The 18,841-nt window shown below is 48.6% G+C and overlaps 1 pseudogene; it reads right to left on the bottom strand.

The window, feature by feature from the left end:
• Positions 4,502 to 5,960, bottom strand: LOC108637622 (annotated as a pseudogene).

Genomic DNA, 18,841 nt, shown 5'->3' with positions numbered 1-18,841 from the left:
AAGGAAACTCTAACAGCTTTAATTAACAACCCCTAAATTTCAGTGACTTAACAAAATAAGAGTTCATTTTTTGTTGCCAGTTACAAGGCAGCATTTCTCCACCGACTTAGGAAACCAGGTTCCTTCCCTGTGTCTCTGCGATGCCCTTTAGAAGTTCCCCGTTCCACCTGTCAGCAGAGGAAAGAGAATCAAGAAGTCCTAACACCCCCCAACTTCTGGAAAGTCCATCCTTGGCATGGCATGTCTCCTCCAGTCGAATTCCTTCAGGGAGACCTGCTCGCATGGCGGTGTCTGCATGAAGGGGGCCTCAGAAAGGTAGCCCCGAGTTGCGACTGTCCACTTACCAGGAGGAGGTGGAAGGGAAGGGAAGCCACAGTCATACACAGTGTTAACCCAGGATGGCAACTCTTCCCCCCGAGGGTAAGATGATGGTAGTGACATTGCCGTCCTATCCGCCCACCCTCAGGGAACACGATGCCCTTGTGCACACTGAATCTCCTCTTCACGCTCACTTTAAGGTGGATCAGGGGTCCCCACCTCAGGATCTAATGCCTGATGGTCTGAGGTAAAGCTAATATAATGATAATAGAAATGAGTGAAACTCGTCAGTCGTGTCTGACTCTTTGTGACCCCACAGATTATACAGTCTATGGAATTCTCCAGGCCAGAATACTGGAGTGGGTAGCCTTTCCCTTCTCCAGGGGATCTTCCAAACCCAGGGATTGAAGCCAGGTCTCCCGCATTGCAGGTGGATTCTTTACCAGCTGAGCCACCAGGGAACTATGGTAGCCCCCCCACCCCCCGGCCCCGCATTGCAGGTGGATTCTCTACCAGCTGAGCCACCAGGGAAGCCTGAGAATACTGGAGTGGGTAGCCTATCCCGTCTCCAGCGGATCTTCCCAACCGAGGAATCGAACGGGGGTGTCCTGCATTGCAGGCGGGTTCTTCACCCACTGAGCTATCAGGGAAGCCCCAGTAGAAATGAAGAGCACAACAGACACAATGCACTTGGACCGTCCTGCAATAATCCTGCCACCCCAGCTCGTGGAAAAATGGTCCTCTATGAAGTCGGTTCCTGGGGAGAAAAAGATTGGGGACCGCTGATGTAGGTTTCACTTACATCTTGATGAAAGTGAAAGAGGAGAGTGAAAAAGTTGGCCTAAAGCTCAACATTAGGAAAACTAAGATCATGGCATCTGGTCCCATCACTTCATGGCAAATAGATGGGGAAACAGTGGAAACAGTGGCAGGCTTTATTTTGGGGGGCTCCAAAATCACTGCAGAGGGTGACTGCAGCCATGAAATTAAAAGATGCTTACTCCTTGGAAGGAAAGTTGTGACCAACCTAGACAGCATATTCAAAACCAGAGACCTTACTTTGCCAACAAAGGTCCGTCTAGTCAAAGCTATGGTTTTTCCAATAGTCACATATGGATGTGAGAGTTGGACTATAAAGAAAGCTGAGCACTGAAGAATGGATGCTTTTGAACTCTGGTGTTGGAGAAGACTCTTGAGAGTCCCTTGGACTGCAAGGAGATCCAACCAGTCCATTCTAAAGGAGATCAGTCCTGGGTGTTCATTGGAAGGACTGATGCTGAAGCTGAAACTCCAATACTTTGGCCACCTGTTTCGAAGAGCTGACTCATTGGAAAAGACCTTGATTCTGGGAAAGATTGAGGGCAGGAGGAGAAGGGGACGACAGAGGGTGAGATGGTTGGATGACATCACCGACTCGATGGACATGGGTTTGAGTGAACTCCGGGAGTTGGTGAAGGACAGGGAAGCCTGGCGTGCTGCAGTCCATGGGTTTGCAAAGAGTCGGACTCGGCTGAGGGACTGAACTGCACTGATGTAGGTCACAGACGGTGGTGAAGGGGTTGAGGAAGAGGACATGGTCCTGTCGCTTCTTGGTTTTGTCCCCCTTTGCCTCTGCTGCGACTGTGCTCCCGGGTAAACTGTGAGCCCTCGGAGGAGAGCTGCATACCTTGCTTGTTCTCGAGTTTAGAGCTCGGTTGTGGCATGTGTATCGGCGCTTCTCAGAATTTAACGTGTGCCCCAGTCACCTGGGGGTCTGTCAAAATGCAGATTCTGATTGGGTAGGTCTGGGTGGGGTCCCAATTCTCCGTTTCTCAAAAGCTCTCAGGGGATGACCGTGCCTCAGGTCCACGAGGAGCAAGCTGGTAGAGGCCCATCCATTGATGGAGCATATTTTAACAAGTGGCTATAATCAATCAGGCATTGTCCTAGATGTTGAGGATAGGATGGGAAATGGCAGGACACTGATTTGCCCCTCTTCAGATTAAAAGTATGAATATATGTTCCGCATTGGTATAGTTGAGTAGAGACGTATCATATACACGTTTATCTTGCACTTTTTGTTTTCTGACTTTCGTGTTTTCAAAACGTTTTCTTTTTTGTGATTTCTCGTTCTCCGTTGAGGAATATAGGTGTTTGCGTGTACCCACTCTTGGGTGATATGTTACAGGGTTTAAACTTAGATAAGGTCCCTCTTAGTAAATACTACCAGATTGTGCCTTATGAGTTTTATTAAAAAGATTTTTTTAGAGAATTTTTAGAGAGTTTTTTAAATTAACTAATTTTATTGTTATTATTGGCTGTGGTGGGTCTTAGTGGCTGCACGTGGGCTTTCTCTAGTTGCTCTGAGCGGGGGCTTTTCTTCCTTCAATGCTGATCTGCTCATTGAGGTGCCTTGTCTTATTACTGAAGCACCGGCTCTAGGGGAGTGGGCTTCGGTCGTTGAGGCTCACTGGCCCCAGAATGCGGGCTCAGTGGTGCGGCCCATGGGCTGGGATGCTCCCCAGCCTGCAGGGCTTCCCAGGTGGTGCTTGTGGTAAAGAACCACACCGCACCCCCCCCACCCCCCGCCAAGGCAAGAGACTGACGAGACGCAGGTTTGATCCCTGGATCGGGAAGATCCCCTGGAGGAGGGCGTGGTAATCCACTCCAGTATTCTTGCCTGGAAAATCCCATGGACAGGGTGGCCTGCTGGGCTGTGGTCCCTAGGGTCACAGAGCTGGACGCGAGTGAGGAGCCTGAGCGTGCACGCACATGTGGGGTCTTCCCAGACCAGGGAGTGAACCGTGTCCCTTGCGTCGCAAGGCGGAGTCTTAACCACGGACTACCAGGGAAGCCCCATTATTTAGTTTTAGAATTCAAGGGATCTGCGACCTCCAACCTCAGGCAGCTGTCAACTAGCAATTTTACTGCTTGTAGGGCACCATGAACTTGGTCTGTGATTCAGAAAAACACTCAACAGAAGTAGCTCAGCACAGGCAAAGGGCGCTTAGATGTTCCCACCCAAAGAAACGGTCCACCTCAATTATGCAGAAGCATGAGTTAGCCAGCAGTTTATCTCAGCTTTAATCTGGTGATGTTTTAGGACTTCAAACAGATGATGGTGTAATCAGCTGCCCAACTGGCCAGTGAGAGGCAAAGCTATATCTATGAAATATCATTTAGTTTTTCTATGTCTGGATTAAAAAGAAGGCTATATTCCCCAGTCTCCATTACAGTTATGTTGAAGCCATGTGATTGGGTTTCAGGTGAATGGCATGTGGGTTGAAGTGCTATGATCCAACCTCAGGCCAGGTAATTTAAAGCACTCTATACAACTTAAAAAAAAAATTATTTGAAGTCTAGTTGATGGACATATAGTTGATTTACAATGTTGGATTAATTTCTGGTCCACAGTAAAGGGATTCAGTTATATATATACTTTCCCAGACTTTTTGTTACTCATTTTTATCACACTCCAGATGTTCTGACCTGCTGTTTTCCCTGGATTATGTTGTCTTCATAACATTTAGGGATTCTATCATAATCCATGCAGGGAGTGATTCTTTAAACAGTATTCCTTCTTTAAACATTTACATTTCTGCTAATTTTTTTTTTGTTTTAAAAAAATGATAAACCTATTTGTATAGTAAGACTTTCAAATTTAGAATAACAGCCCTAAGATAGATCTGAAAAAAGGCTTTTAAATGATTCTGATTATCAGGGTGAATCTGACTCAGTGCAGATGAAGAGTTTATGTTAGCTTAGGAGCAGGGCTTCTAGTCCAGCATTCAACCCTGAATTAGGTCAAATTCAGCTTTTTCATTTGTATGATTCTCTAAAACATATATATTCACTGTATTACACGTGTAGTTAAAAGTATTCAGGCCAGATAGACAGTTTTTTGGAGGGGCGTTGCCTTGAGCAGCTTGCAGGATCTTAATTCACTAGGGTTGGAAGGTATGCCCTCTGTGGTGGAAGCACCCAGTGCTAACAGCTGGACAGCCAGGGAATTCCTAAAATAGAATTTTTTTGGATCAGCCTCCTAAAGCACCGTATCTTAGACAATGCTGTAGCTGCCTAAATGTCTTTCTGTCTCTCTCACACACACATACACAAACACACACATACACTCTGGAGAATTATAAGATGTACAAATGTCTGTCTAGAAAAACAGATGTATGGGGAAAGTTCTGTTTTGATCTGAGGTTTTATTTAACAGGACAGCTCATCAAAACATAGCAGCAGTGAGAAATAAGGACCCTTCTATCCAGGCCATCTTTCTCTTTGGAACAGGAAGAAAGAACTGAGCCCCTGTAGCCTACTCCCATGTCACTAAGTCAGTGGGAAAACTGGAATAATTGTGTTGCCCCTGGTGTGATGTTTCCTGAGACTTATGATGAGCTGCTAATAAATGGCGTGTGGCTGTGGGGTAGTTGAAATAGCTCTGATTTTTGTGTGGAAGCTCTGATTTTGAATACTCACTCTCTCACCAATTGTATGAGTTTGTTTTTACAGAATGAATATCCTTCATTGGAAAATAAGACCATCACAAACTATGATATTGCTGTTTCTTTCTTACTTCCTCCCCCTCCTTCCAAACCAGGCTGCTCCTAGCTAGGACAGTTCACAGTCTGAGTTGGAAGACGCTATGCCTTCCTCTTGCCAACCAACAACCTCGCAGGGTTTAGCAGGAGCTTCCTCTGCAGGGCCTCCTTCACCTCCTTGTTGCGGAGGCTCTAGATGACGGGGCTGAGCATGGGGGTTATGATGGTGCAGCAGACAGACACCACCTGGCCACTGGTGTCATCGGTGGATCCACGAGGCTGGATGTAGGTGAAATCACGGTGCTGTAGGAGATGGCAGTGGCCAGGAAGGGGGAGGCACACATGGAGAGGGCCTTCTCCTTCCCAGCTGCTGAGCGCACCCTCCCAATGGGCCACCAAGACCAGGCCGTAGGAGGTGAGGATGAGGGCAGCAGGCAGATAGGTAGCCAGGGCAGAGGAGATATAGAGGGTCATACCTGCCGTGGCTGTGTTGGCACAGGCCTGACGGAGAAGGGGTTGGATGTCACAGAAGTAGTGTGGTACCTGGTTGGGCCTGCAGAAAGGCAGGGCAAAGGCATTCCCAGTCCCAATAGCAGAATTAGTGCCACTGAAAGCGAGGAAGCAGCCACCAGCTGGAGACAGGGGCCCTGGTCATGACGGAGCCCAGTGGAGAGGTCAGCAGATGGCCGTGCAGCGGTCGCAGGCCACGGAAGCCAGCAGGAAGCTCTCAGCCGCGGCGGGCATCACAGAGAAGGTCATCTGGACCACGCAGCCCTTGAAGGAGACGGACCTGCCAGAGGCCAGAGAGTCGCCCAGCAGCCGGGGTGTGACCACAGAGGAGTAGCAGATATTAAGGAAAAAGGGGACGCTGAGAAAGAGATACATGGGCCTGTGGAGGCGGGAGTCCGTGAGGATGAGCACCATCATCCCCAGGTTGCCCACCCTGGTCATGACATAGATGAGCAGGAAGCCTGCAAAGAGAAGCTTCTGGAGGTCTGGATCATTGGAGAATCCCAGCAGGATGAACTGGGTGACAGGGGTGTAGTTTCCAGCGGCAAGGGCTAGTTCTCCAGGCGTCATCTGCAGAGGTGGCAACCGACCATCACTCAGACAGTGTTACTGAGCTGCCTGCCCGTGCATGTGCATGGTGCTTTGAGGGAGAACGTCAAGTGAGTGTCTTCATTTAGAAGAAGGAACGGCGGGGGAGGGGGGTCCCTGGTGGTCCAGGCTCAGGCTTCACATTTCCGGTTTCGGATCCTGATCTGGGAACTAGATCCCACAGGCTGCCCCTAAGTGTTTGCATGCTGCAAGTAAAGATCAGATCCTCCTCACCGAAGACCTGGCACAGCCAGGTCTAAACAAATATTTCCTAAACAAATATTAGGAAAAAGAAATAATGGCAAGTGTCACACCACAGTGGATAGGACATGGGCGCTGAGGCCAGACAGACCTGTTTTAGTTCTGACTGTGCCGCTAACTGGTCCTGTCTCTTTGCATAAGCTGTATTCATAAGGCTTATTTTTCTCATCTTTAAAGTAGGGAAAGGAAGTCTACTTCTCAGGAGGCTCTTTGGTGGAAATGAAAATAGAAATCTAAAACCTTCGAATGCTGCAGGTTATCAATAAACATGAGGTCACTCCCCCCTCGATTGTGCGTATATCCATAAATAATGCTCATGACTGTTTGACGATGACTGCATTCTATGCTTTTTAAAGAGTTATTGGTGCTTATTTTGGCTGGGTCCTCGTTGTGGTGCTCGGGCTCTGTCTGGCTGTGGCGAGTCGGGGCTCCTCTCTCCTTGCGGCGTGTGGGCTACTTAGGGCACTGGCTTTGCTTCTTGCAGAGCTGGGCTCCGGGCACTGGGCTTCAGTGGTCGCGGTGCACGGGCTTAGGTGCCCTGTGGCACATGGAATCTTCCTGAACCGGGGATTGAACCTGTGTCCCCAGCATTGGCAGGCAGATTCTTAACCTCTGGAGCCCCAGGGATGTCCTCATCCTGACCTTTTTAAATCGTGATGTAATTCACATATCGTAAAGTTCACTATTTAATGGTGTACAAACCAGTGGCTGTTTGTCTGTTCATAACATTTCATACCCACTGCAGAGCACTTTCATCACCAAAGAAAGAAAACTCTGTTAACTATTACCAGTCACCTCTTGTTTCCCTCTTCCTCCAGCCCTTGGCAACGATTAATCCACTTTCTGGCTCTGCGAATTTGCCTCCTCTAGAGGTTTCATGTCCTAGGATTCACACAGTCTATGGTCTTTGGGCCCTGACTGCTTTCACTTCGTCTTTGCAGGGCTCACCCATGTTACGGCACGTATGACTATTCATCCTATCTGGTTCTTAAACATCCTCCAGGCGCCCCCTTGTCTATACCATAACCGTTTTGTCCTCTGAGAATCTGCTGAGTTAAATGTCACCCCAGAGGCCAGTCAGACTGTACATGGTGTGTTGGGGCTTCCTGGACGGCCCTTCAGGACATTTCTCCCTAGGAGGACTGGATAGGCCCGGGGTCCTCTCTTTCTTCCCCACACTTTGCTCTCTATTCTGTTCCTCAAATCCTTCTTCGTTGAGAGTTTGGGCTAAGGTTCTGCAAACCAAGCCCAGGAACACCTCACCAGCCTCTTCATCCAAGCCTAGCAGCCTGCGTAAAGGACATGGAGGGAAGAGCGTTGAACTTGACCGAAGAACATGTCACAGCCTCATCTTTGTCCCGCCCGCTGTGACGGGACAGGGGAGGAAGGGAGAGCCGTGGACAGGACGACGGAGACCTGCCTCCTGGGTCTGGCTCTGCGGCCTGCTGGTTCTCTTAGCTTGGGCGATTCTCCGCCCTCTAGACCTCTGATCCCTCGATAGCAAAATCAAGGTTGTGCATGAAAGACACCTGGAGTCAGGCCTGGTGCTGACAACCTGATGGCGACTCTGGGCTTCTTCCCGGAACTTCTTGCCTGCGTACAGATCTTGGTGCCAGTGTAACCCCACACAGCACACAGAGAACCCCCCAGACGTGTCCAGGGAAAGGATTCTCCACGGCTGATTGGAGGAGACAACTTTAGGAGAGTCTGACCAGCTCACAGGGATCTATTTAAGTACCTTGTCCACTCACAGCAGTAATCCCTGGTAGACACGTTATGCATGAAGTGGCAATTTCTGTGACACCTCGTTAACATAAATGAGTCAGTGGGGCATCAGGAGTCTTGTTACGGTGATGTCATTTAACCCTCTGAGCTCCTTCTCAGTGCCGAGAATCACAGAGTGATGTGTCATCAAACATTATTCTTAATTTTGTTTTTTATTTTTTTAAATTTTATTTTTAGCCGGAGGATACTTGCTCCACCATGTTGCGTTGTTTCTGCCATACAACATGAGTCTGGCACAGGTACACACATGCGGCCTCCGTCCTGAACCTCCCTCTCACCCCCACCCCATCCAAGCTTCCAGGGACTCACAGAGCAGCAGTCAGCTGTTACTCTTGAAAGACCCTCTCTCCATTCCGCGGAAAGCTTCCCACCCGAGTTAAATATTTTTCTAGACTTATATTCATTCATTAGCACATATTCATTCATTTTATAAAATCAGTTTGCTTAAATAAAGTCATGAAACTCATTTGCTTTTTCAGCAGCTGTTTATGAAATTACTTTCCTGCCTGTGATAACCTGGCTGTTCTGTGTGCTGGTGAAATGCCTTCTACTGGCAGGCGGGATATTTCCTCTTGAAAGTGGGAGAAGGGCAACTGTGGAAAGGAAGACGAGGAAGCAGCACGGCACTTGACTACAGATGCGTGCTCAGGGACGCTGTTTTCATAAAAGCGTGAACTGCAGCTCTGGAAATTGGTTCCTTTTGGCCCATGAGCTCTTCGGAAAGTCTTCCCTTATCCCCAAAGGGACACCGCCCCGGTCTGAAGATGGGAAGGCCTGTCAGTTTCAGGAATCTTGTCTCTTGCCCTGAGGCCTCTCTTTCCTCCCCCAGCTTATCTCCTGATTCTGGGACATGAGGAATTCACTGGAACACCCTGTGCCCTTCACAGAGCAACCTTCTGTTTATTGCAAAGGTCACAGTATGCATCGCTGATGTCAGGGTCCTGGCGGTGTGGCGGAATCCTATCACATGATTCAGCCTTAAAGTTTAACCTGCGAAGTCTGCTTCCTGCCTGGGACTCCTGTTTCTCCACCTGATGCCCCACGTATTTTTCATATGCACACCTCCCTTTCTAACTTTCTCACTTTGGGGGTTTACTTTTGTCCAGATCCAAATGTCCAAGAGCCTCTGATCCACAAAGGGAAGTAGCATTTTCCTCTTTCTCTCCTAGGAGGACAGGCTGATTCCCACCCCACCCCACCCGCCACAAAGCATCACATCCAGCCCTGTGCTTGGGCTGAACTTCATCCTGCTTCCCAGCAAAGGAGGTTTCTGGTCCTCCTCCCCAGCTCCCCATGTCTTACCATCTTCCCCGGTCCAGACAGACTTTGCTCCCTACTGACCGGCTACTCCCGTCCCAAGTCCCAGACGAATGCTTGATTCCTTCCGAGGCACCTCTATCAATAATTCTCAAGGACGATGACCTTGACTGCCAGCCTCACAGTTGCACCCCGAGGCTCTCAGCTAGTGAAGAGCCTCCAGATGTCTCCATGAAGCCTGCAAAGTCTGCCTGCAGCCCTGCTAGCCACCCGCCCCTCACCCAGCTGAACTCCCTTCCTGGGTGCTGCTGTAATCTGGCAGGTGATCTGACTCACACAGATGCATTAAGTATTGTTTAACAGGGCTTTGTCAATGTTTCCATGTTTTTCTACCCCCCCACACTGTAACTTCTGAAAGCAGAGGCTGTTCTGAGTTTTGTATCAAGTGAATAGCAAATATTTGAACAATGACTGATACCAAAAGCTATTTGAACCATTCCCTTTGTTTAAAAGTATTTAAACAACTGTTCAAAATAGCATAAAGCCAGGCCTTGGTCATTTAGGAACTTGAAATATTGCTGAGAGAGAAACTGACCCCGTGACCCTGGAGTGAAGTTGGGGGGTGCCCACTCGGCAGGAGGAAGCATTGGAGAGGCCGTGAGGGCTTCGGAAAGGGGGGGACGGGGCTGGACTCTGAAAACTGAGGGAGGTGGAGCTTGATGGAGGAGATGGGAACAGGTGACAGCCTGGAGAGGGAGCTCACCGCCTCGGCAAGCGGCAAGCGTTCACGGGGCAAAAAGCGCGCGAGGAGGGTCGGGGGACCTGGCGTCTGAGAGCCACTCAACCCTGTGGAGCCTCGGTCTCCTCCATTTCTGCGAGGGCGGGGACAGCGAGTGTCAGTGACTCAGCACATGTCTGGAGGCAGGGCACACACTCGGGCGTGTTACCTTTCACCCCGCCCCAAGTTACATTCTGAACATGGGGAGCTGGACAAGCTTTCCGGGGACCCCTGAATGCAGCGGGGTCTCAGGAGGTGCCCACAGGCTGGCAGAGCAGGGGGTGGGGTGCGTCCAGATTTGGGGGAGAGGAAGGAGGAGAGAACAGGCGACCTCAGCTCTCTGAACCAGCTCCGGTGGGGGACTTGGGGAGGAGTTCCGAGGGACAATCACCCACCTCAGCGGGCGGTGCTCCCACCTGGCACACCACCAGTGGGAACTCAGGATCCTCCCCACCAGGCACGCGGGGGATTCCAAGACTCACTTCCACTCCAGCCCGTGTCTTTGGGGTTCTCTCTAGAGCTGTTTCTGGACTCAGAGCTGATGGCAGGGCTCCCGGCTCAGGGGAACAGAGAGCGGCCCTCAGGACTGAAGCTGAGGCCGCCTCTGGTCCTGCCAGTCTATCAGGCTGGCTCTGCCCTCTCATGACCTCAGGTGCAGTGGAGGCTCAGAGCTCCGGGAGGCCCTGACACACACCGGGTCCAGCTCGTCTCCTGGGATCCCGGGAGGGTCAGTCTCAGGGCAGAAGGGATGATCCCCTGCAGAGTCTGGTCACTTGCTTTGGTCCTGAGGCAGAGGAAGTTAGGGTCTCCTTGAGGAGCTGGCGCTTGAGGTTCCACCTTGGCCGCAGGGAGACTCAGAAGGAGAGGAAGGAGCCGTCCTGCGTCCTCCCTCGACTCTGAATTGTGGGTAAAGGGACGTTGTCTTCCCCTGTGGGGGCTTGCTGGAATCTGGAGGCCAGTTTTCCCAGCCATTCTACTAAAGGGCCCAGGGGACCTTGGCTGGACACAGAGGACCTGCCCTGGGCTCCAACCCTGGAGGACGAGTCGGTGACGCTGAGCTCCACGAGAGTGAGTCTAGGGCGGGTCAGGCCGGGCTGAGCCCCTTTCCTAGATGGACCTTTGTTGGCAAAGTAATGTCTCTGCTTTTTAATATGCTGTCTAGGTTGGTCATAACTTTTCTTCCAAGGAGCAAATATCTTTCAATTTCATGGCTGCAGTCACCAACTGCAGTGATTTTGGAACCCCCAAAATGAAATCTGTCACTGTTTCCACTCTTTCCCCATCTACTTGCCCTGAAGTGATGCGGCCAGATGTCATGATCTTAGTTTTCTGAATATTGAGTTTCTTTTTTTTTTTTGAATGTTGAATTTCAAACCAACTTTTTCACTCTCCTCTTTCACTGTTATGTGTAATTTACTATAATAATTGAAAAAAAAGAAATGGAGGGGTAATGGAATCTGACTTCCATGCTTGTCCTGAGAATTAAACAGCATTACTTACAAAAGCCCCGCCTCGGGCACAGCAGACACTCAGTGAAGTACAGCTATGGCCTGTTTCTTCCTCTGCTTCGCCCTCACTTCCTCCTTTACCTTCTTCACCTTCTGTTGACTTGTGTTAATTTCCAAGTTCTGGGTCCCTGTTGCGCGCCTCCCACCGAAATCATATACTGAAGCCTTAATCTTCTATGAGGAGATAGCGTCATTAGGGAGATAGTCAAGGATTCAGGTGAAAATAATTCATCAGGGTAGCTCCCTAGTCTGATTGGAATGATGTTTCTTATTTATTTGTTATTTTTTGGCCACTCTGTGCAACCTGCTGGATCTTAGTTCCCTGGCCAGAGAGCGAGCCTGTTCCCCGCCTGCAGTGGAAGTGCAGAGAGCTAAGCACGGGACCCCCACGGAATTCCCAGGAACACTGTCTTTGCAGGAAGAGGAAGAGGCAGCACGTCTCTGTCCTTCTCTCCCTGTGTGTCTGCAGACACAGCAGAGGCCGTGTGCGGATGTGGCAGGAAGGCGACTGTCTACAAGCCAGGAAGAGAGAGGCTTCCCCAGAAACCGACGGATGGCACCTGGGTTTCAGACATCCAGCTTCCAAAACCGTGAGGACGTACACTTCTGTTGTTTCAGTGACTGAATCTGTGGTGTTTTCCACGGCAGCCCTGGTAGGCTGACACTCTGCCTGCGGGCACGGTCGTGTTGGCAGCTCTCCCCACGGCACTGCTTCTCAAGCCCCGCTGGGGGTTTGCCTTCCTCAGCTCGGCCGCTTTTATCCTGCCATTGCTGGGCACTTAGAAAGTTCAAATTTATCTTAGTGTTAGCTTGAGGAAAACGTGATTAGGGGGAAAATCTGCTATAAAAACAAATTACCTTGTGGGTTCCTGAGACAAACATGAGTTATGTTTGGAAAGTCGGTATAATTGCTCTCTCCCCGCAGATGCTGATAACCAAGTGTTGACTGTAAATTATACAAGTACATGTAGAGAAGTGGAGGTGCGTGTGTGGGTTGTGTGGATTGTCCAGCCTGTCTGAGCCCAAAGGAACCAATTTACATGCAAGTGAGGGTAGGTAGGAGAGAATGAGATAGAAAGAGCATGACTTTTGCAATTATTAAATAGGTTAAGACAACCTCGATCCATCACTTTTACAAACTGTATAACCTTGAGTCAGTTACCTTTGCAAAACAGGGATGAAGTACTTACCGCAGAGGGTGATGGTGAAGATTCACATGCGACAGTGTTTGCCAAATGTGGATTAACTCTAAGTGTCTTCCTCCTCTGTTTTGAAATAGAATCAGTCAAGCAGATGTTTTCTTACAGACCTTGTGCTCAGAGGCATGGGCTGCAGCCCACCAGCCTCCTCTGTCGGTGGAATCCTCTCACCAAGACTGCTGGAGTGGGTTGCCGTGTCCTCCTCCCGGGGATTAAACCTACGTCTCGTATGTCTCCTGAATTGGCAGGCATGGTCTTTCCCACTAGCGCCGCCTGGGAAGCCCTTTTATAGATTTACAGAGCGTAAAGCAGAGGAGAGGGTTGACCAACTATCTCCCAGGAAGTAAATAGACAAAGAAGAGTAAGCTCACGTCAGAGGATGGCAAATTTAGAGGAGGAGATTGAAGGGAAGAGGGCTTAGTTCTCAGGAGGGGCTTAAAACACAATCTACTGAATTAAATGGAATTATTAAATGAGTGAACCGTTTACTTTCGAGCAACACAGGCGTTTGGGGTGCCTGCTGTCTGCACAAGTGAAAATTCGAGTGTAACTTTACAGTCAGCTTTCTGTATCTGCGGTTCTGCATCCGTGGATTCATCCGTGACCTGGATGGATTTTGTGTCTGTGTTTGAACTGTTTTCCCTATGAAGGAAAAATGAAAGCTTTCTCTTATCCCACTGAGTATTTTCTCTCTTTCCATATTCAAATCCATTTTTATAAATCTGGTTTATCCAGTTTTATAGATTCCTTCATGTGTGTAGGAATTTATTTTTTAATTCATTTGATATCTATCAGGTAAATATCTACCATTTACAAAAAGCTGCGCGTGGTTCCTTTGTCTTAGATAAGTCCTCGTTGATATCTGAAGGAAGCAGGAATGGGGACCTGTTAGGAACTGCACAAAGAACTCTAGGAACTCATCACATTAACATAGGCAAAACATTTGTTTTTAATTGGCCATGCCATGCAGCTTGTGGATCTTAGTTCCGTGACCAGGGGATCCATGGCTTCCTCAGCGTAGGCACAGAGTCTTAACCACTGGACCACCACACTGCACTCCTAATGTCAAATTAAAAATATAACTATTAAGATAAATCTGTTACCTTTGTTTCACCTAAAATTCTGTGGTTCACACTAATATGGCCTTGGAAATAACTTAAACCAGGCTTAAATCCTGGCTCTGATTTGTATTAATTATGTATCCTTGGAAAAACTGCCCTGTGTCTTTGACTTCCAGGTTCCTCATTTGTTAAGTAGGGTTGAAGATTCTTGCTTGCAAGAAATGTCAAAGAACCAAATGAAATACAACGCATAAAGTGTGTAGACTGGTTTGGTGCCTGGCACAAAGTATGCCTCTGGTTAGCGAGAGCTTAATTGATTAGAGATGGCAATTTAGATTCACTAATTTCCAAAGATAGTTTGGTTTGAATGGAAACAAAGACAAAAAGGGTAACCCATCTGATTCCATCGTAGTGGACTAGATTTTCCTTGGGATAGTAAGAGCTGTTATCTCCAAGGAGGTGTCAGAAATCATGAGAGCAGCCGGCCGAAGATTGGTGCAGGGCTGTGACTGGTACGTTATGACTGGAGCCAGATACTGCATCCAGCTTCTGAGTGGCCTGGAGGGAGCGCTGTCCACTCACCAGGGTGCTGAAATGACCCCGAGCGGCACACAGCACGTGGCGAGGGGTTTTGTCTGAACCTATCTCTGCTCCCTAAAGATCACCTCTCAGGCGCCCCTCCTCTCCTCCCCCTTTCTCACAGTCTGTCACTCCAGCCTCCTACCTCCAGCTCTCTTTCTCACTCACACCACCCCTCACCCCTCACTGCTTCTCTTCTAGCCTTCCTGCAAATAAAGCTCACTGGTGCTAATATGCTTCATTCAGGGATGGTGCTGTGTGTGGGAAGTGGATGGAGTGAGCCTTTGAGAATTTCTCCCCCAATCACTAATAGCCGCTGGTGTTAATGTGGCTTGGATTACAGCCTCAAGGACTGAAGACGCTGAGGATGACGCTGTTCCGAAACATGGTTGTAGCTGCCTGTTCTGGCTGACCCTTTCCGCTCCGTCTCCCGTGGTTCTCAGCGTGGATGCTCGGGTCTCCATCCGTTCAGCTGTTGCGTGTGATGTTCTGCTCTGCTTCCTGTCTTCTTCTTGTTTCCTTAAGCTTAGGATAGCCTTCTTTCTTCTCCAATTAAGATGTATCTTTCCTACATTTAAATGTCCAATTTAAGATTCTCCCCCTCCATGGGGAATATAGCCAATATTTTATAATACCTACAAATGGAAAGTAGGTATGGAAATGGAAAATTGAAGGGCAGGGATCAAGCTGTGTTCTGTGTTTTATATATTTCGTTCCAAACACTGACGCAGGATATGCTGTACAAGTGAAGTTGCTCAGTCGTGTCCGACTCTTGTGACCTCATGGACTGCAGCCCGACAGGCTCCTCTGTCCATGGGATTCACCGGGCAAGAATACTGGAGTGGGCTGCCATCCTCTTCTCCAGGGGACCTTCCCAACCCAGGGATGGAACCTGTGTCTCGCGCATCTCCTCCATTGGTACTAAACCACCTGGGAAGCCCAGTGTGTACCTGGCATCATGACCGACGCTCCTGCTGTGGGGGAGCAGATGACCCATGGCTCTGCATTTCTGTGGATCCTAGGGAGCTGCGGGGAAATTTTCTACAACCTTTTTGTCAGGGTCATCTCTATGCTTGTATCTTCTCTTATGCTTCCTTTTGTGGTTGGTTCTGCCCATGGCTCTCTTTTCCTATCCTCTCTTTATCCTTCTGCTTATTCACTATGATGTAACCTTTCAAGAAACGTTAAGACCCTGGGGTAGTTTCTTTGGAAATACTGAGGGCAAAGAAAATGATGACTCTCTGTTTGGAGACCATACCTAAACACAGAAGAAACCTCGAAGGTTACACATCTAACTCGGTCGTGCAAAAAGAGATGCTAAGAGCCAGATAGGGAAGAAGTGTTTCAACTCAATCACCTGATTAAATAGCTACTGAGGGTGAGGTTAACAGTCAATAATTTTGCACCATAAGTCCCAGGAGAACATCTCCAGGGACCAACACTCAACTATGCAAACTAAAAGGACTGTAACAATTTGAGCTGGCTGGATGTCATATTTACATATCATTTGCATACACCTACATCAACCCCGCCCTGCAATGTCTTCTTGGTTATTTCTGAAGTGAGAATGTATCATTGCTTCCCCTGGTTGGCATTTTTAGTCTTTCATTTCTCTGTTCCTTTTCACCCACTCACAGTCTTTGGCCCAGATCCCCTGCAGCGTTCAAGGGGAAAAAGTATTCACAGAACATTAAAATTAAACTTCAGACAAGTGTGTTTCTCTGACCATCTGGCCCCCTCTAGAACAGCCACTTCTCGAAGACAGGGGCTCTGGGCCTCAATATTCCCTCCAGAACCCAGAAAACGGGGATGCTCAGTGAGCCCCAAGCTGAAGAGGTGGATGGTTGCAGGCGGAACCAGTCGGGGTGGTTGGGACATAGCTTGACAAGGGTTTTAATGCAAGACTATATATTCCGTGAGGACGGTGACTTTCTTCCTAATCACATTACCTCCAAGACTAGGTCCAGCTTCAGATACAGAGTAGACCACATACATGTGGGGAATACGTGAATGGACGAAGTTACAAAAAAGTTTCGTATGCTTAGGTGAGGGGAAAAGCCAGGCATCAGTTAGCTGTCTGCTGAATATGTATTCAGTAGTGAAAATCAGAGCTTTTCATGCTTTTAGAAACTTCACAGTCTTCCTGTCACTTGCTCTCTCACAGGTTTCAGGGAAAGTGCCAGGTGAAGTCTTAAGTGCTATACAAGTGAGGTATGTTGTTATTTCAACACAATTAATCAATTTTTGGAAGAAATATTCTCAGCCCTAGATTGTATTTCTGGGAGGCAGAGTTACAAAATTTAACCTTAAGAACTTATTAGAGACGAGTGACAGAGAAAGAACTTCTTAATAAAGAGATTTAAGTGCATGCACACACTGCTATATATAAAATAACAGCTAATAAGGGCCTGCTGACAGCACAGAGAACTCCACCCCCTACTCTGTGATGACCTATATGGGAGAAGAATTTTAAAAAGAGTGGAGATATATATATATATATCCTGGGGGAGGGCATGGCAGCCCACTCCAGTATTCTTTCCTGGAGAATCCAGAGGAGCCTGGTGGGCTACAGTCCATGGGGTTGAAAGCAGTTGGACACAACTGAGGTGACTTAGCACGCGCACGCGTGTGTGTATATATGCACACACATATAGAGCTCATTCACTTTGCTGCACAGCAGAAACAACGTTGTAAATCAACTGTGTTCCGATAAAAATTGATAAAAGTAGACATTTAAGGGCAGGCCTGGAGAATCCAGTCTGAGCCATCTTAAACTAAAGAGGGGAATTTGTTATTAGATTCCAGAGGTGTTCCACGGAACTGGCAGTGGTTCTAAGGCAGGTGCACAAACCCTGAGAGCCCTCCTTTCAAGAGGTTGGGCTTAGTCCCCTTCCTTCCCTCCTCCCCGCCCCCCCGCCCCCCCCGCCCCCGGGGCCTGGGCTGGACCTAGGGTGACTCACTCCCGATAAACGGAAAGTGGAAGCAGCGATGACGTGTGACTTCTGAGACGTGGTCGTTGCGTTGGCTTCAGGGCTGCTGTAAGGGGTACCAGAAACTGGGTGACTTAAACAGCAAAAGGGTGTGTCTTGTGGTTTTGGAGGAGTCAGACAAGCCCGAGCCCTGGGTGTTGGCACGCTGCTCCCTGCTGGGGGCTGTGAGAGGAGCGCTGGCTTCGCCGCTGCTGGTGGGTTGGCCACCCTTCTCCCCAGGGTTCTCCCCGTCTCCACCGTCACACAGCAGTTTTCCTTTATGCATGTCTGGGTCCAAAGTTCCCTACTTTTTTTTTTTTTTGGAAACAGGAAAACGTTTATTACAGGGCCATATAAAGAGGTGGGTGGCTCATGTCTTACGAATCCCAAGATTACCGAAAGCTTTCCGCCAAGCCCTTTTAGAGCAAAGGTGAGGATGAGGCGTGGTTGTGCAGAGTCACACAGTCGTGTCTGACTCTTTGTGACCCCATGGACAATAGCTCGCCCGGCTCCTCTGTCCTTGGGATTCTCCAGGCAAGAATACTGGAGTGGGCTGCCATTTCCTTCTCCAGGGGATCTTTCCAACCCAGGGATCAAACCGCATTGTAGGCGGATTCTTTTCCATCTGAGCCAAACTTCTTGGTGCCAATCCTTTGGTTTTTTTTTTTTCCCTCCGAGTCTTTCCCGATGAGCCTGTTTGCAGCAGCAAAGGGGATGCAGACATGAAGGACAGACTTGTGGACACAGCGGGGGGAGGAGGGTGTGGGGCGAATTGAGAGTCGTGGGGAAACGTGTACGTTACCACCTGTGAAATTAGACAGCTGGTGAGAAGGAATGGCGGAGGGAGCGGAAATCTGGTGCTCTGTGACAGCCCAGAGGGGTGGGATGGGGTGGGAGCGGGGAGGGAGGTTCCAGTGGGCCGGAACGAATGCATACCTATGGCTGATTCATGCTGACGTGTGGCAGAAACCAACACAGTATTGTAAAGCATTTATCCTCCAGTTAAAAATAGATAGATTTTAAAAGGTTGCCCCCTTTTATATAAGGACATGAATCGCATTGAATTAGCACCCATCTTAATTACCTCACTTTATTTTATTAAAAAAATTTGAAGTTCTATATTGAAATATAGTCAATTAACAATGTGTTAGTTTCTGTTCTATGGTAAAGTGAATCAAGCATACATACACATGTACCTATTTTTTTTCCAAATTCTTTTCCATTTAGGCTATTACAGAATATTGAGTAGAGATCCTGTGCTGTACAGTAGGCCCTTGTTGGTTATCTGTTTCATTTTGTTATTATTTAAAAGTGCGTATTTATTTGGCTGTGCTGGGCATGCAGGCTCTTTGAGCTTCAGTTGCAGCCTGTGGGATCTAGTTCCCTGACCGGGGATCGAACCCGGGCCCCCTGCCCTGGGAGCACCCAGTCTCAGCCGCTGGACCACCAGGAAGTCCCAGCCATTTGTCTTAAATACAGCAGTGTGTGCATGTGATGAGCTCATT

This window comes from Capra hircus, chromosome 15 (genome assembly GCF_001704415.2).
Source record: "Capra hircus breed San Clemente chromosome 15, ASM170441v1, whole genome shotgun sequence".
NCBI lineage: Eukaryota > Metazoa > Chordata > Mammalia > Artiodactyla > Bovidae > Capra > Capra hircus.
The sequence above is the reverse complement of the archived record's forward strand: the minus strand, read 5'-3'. Positions and strand labels throughout refer to the sequence as shown.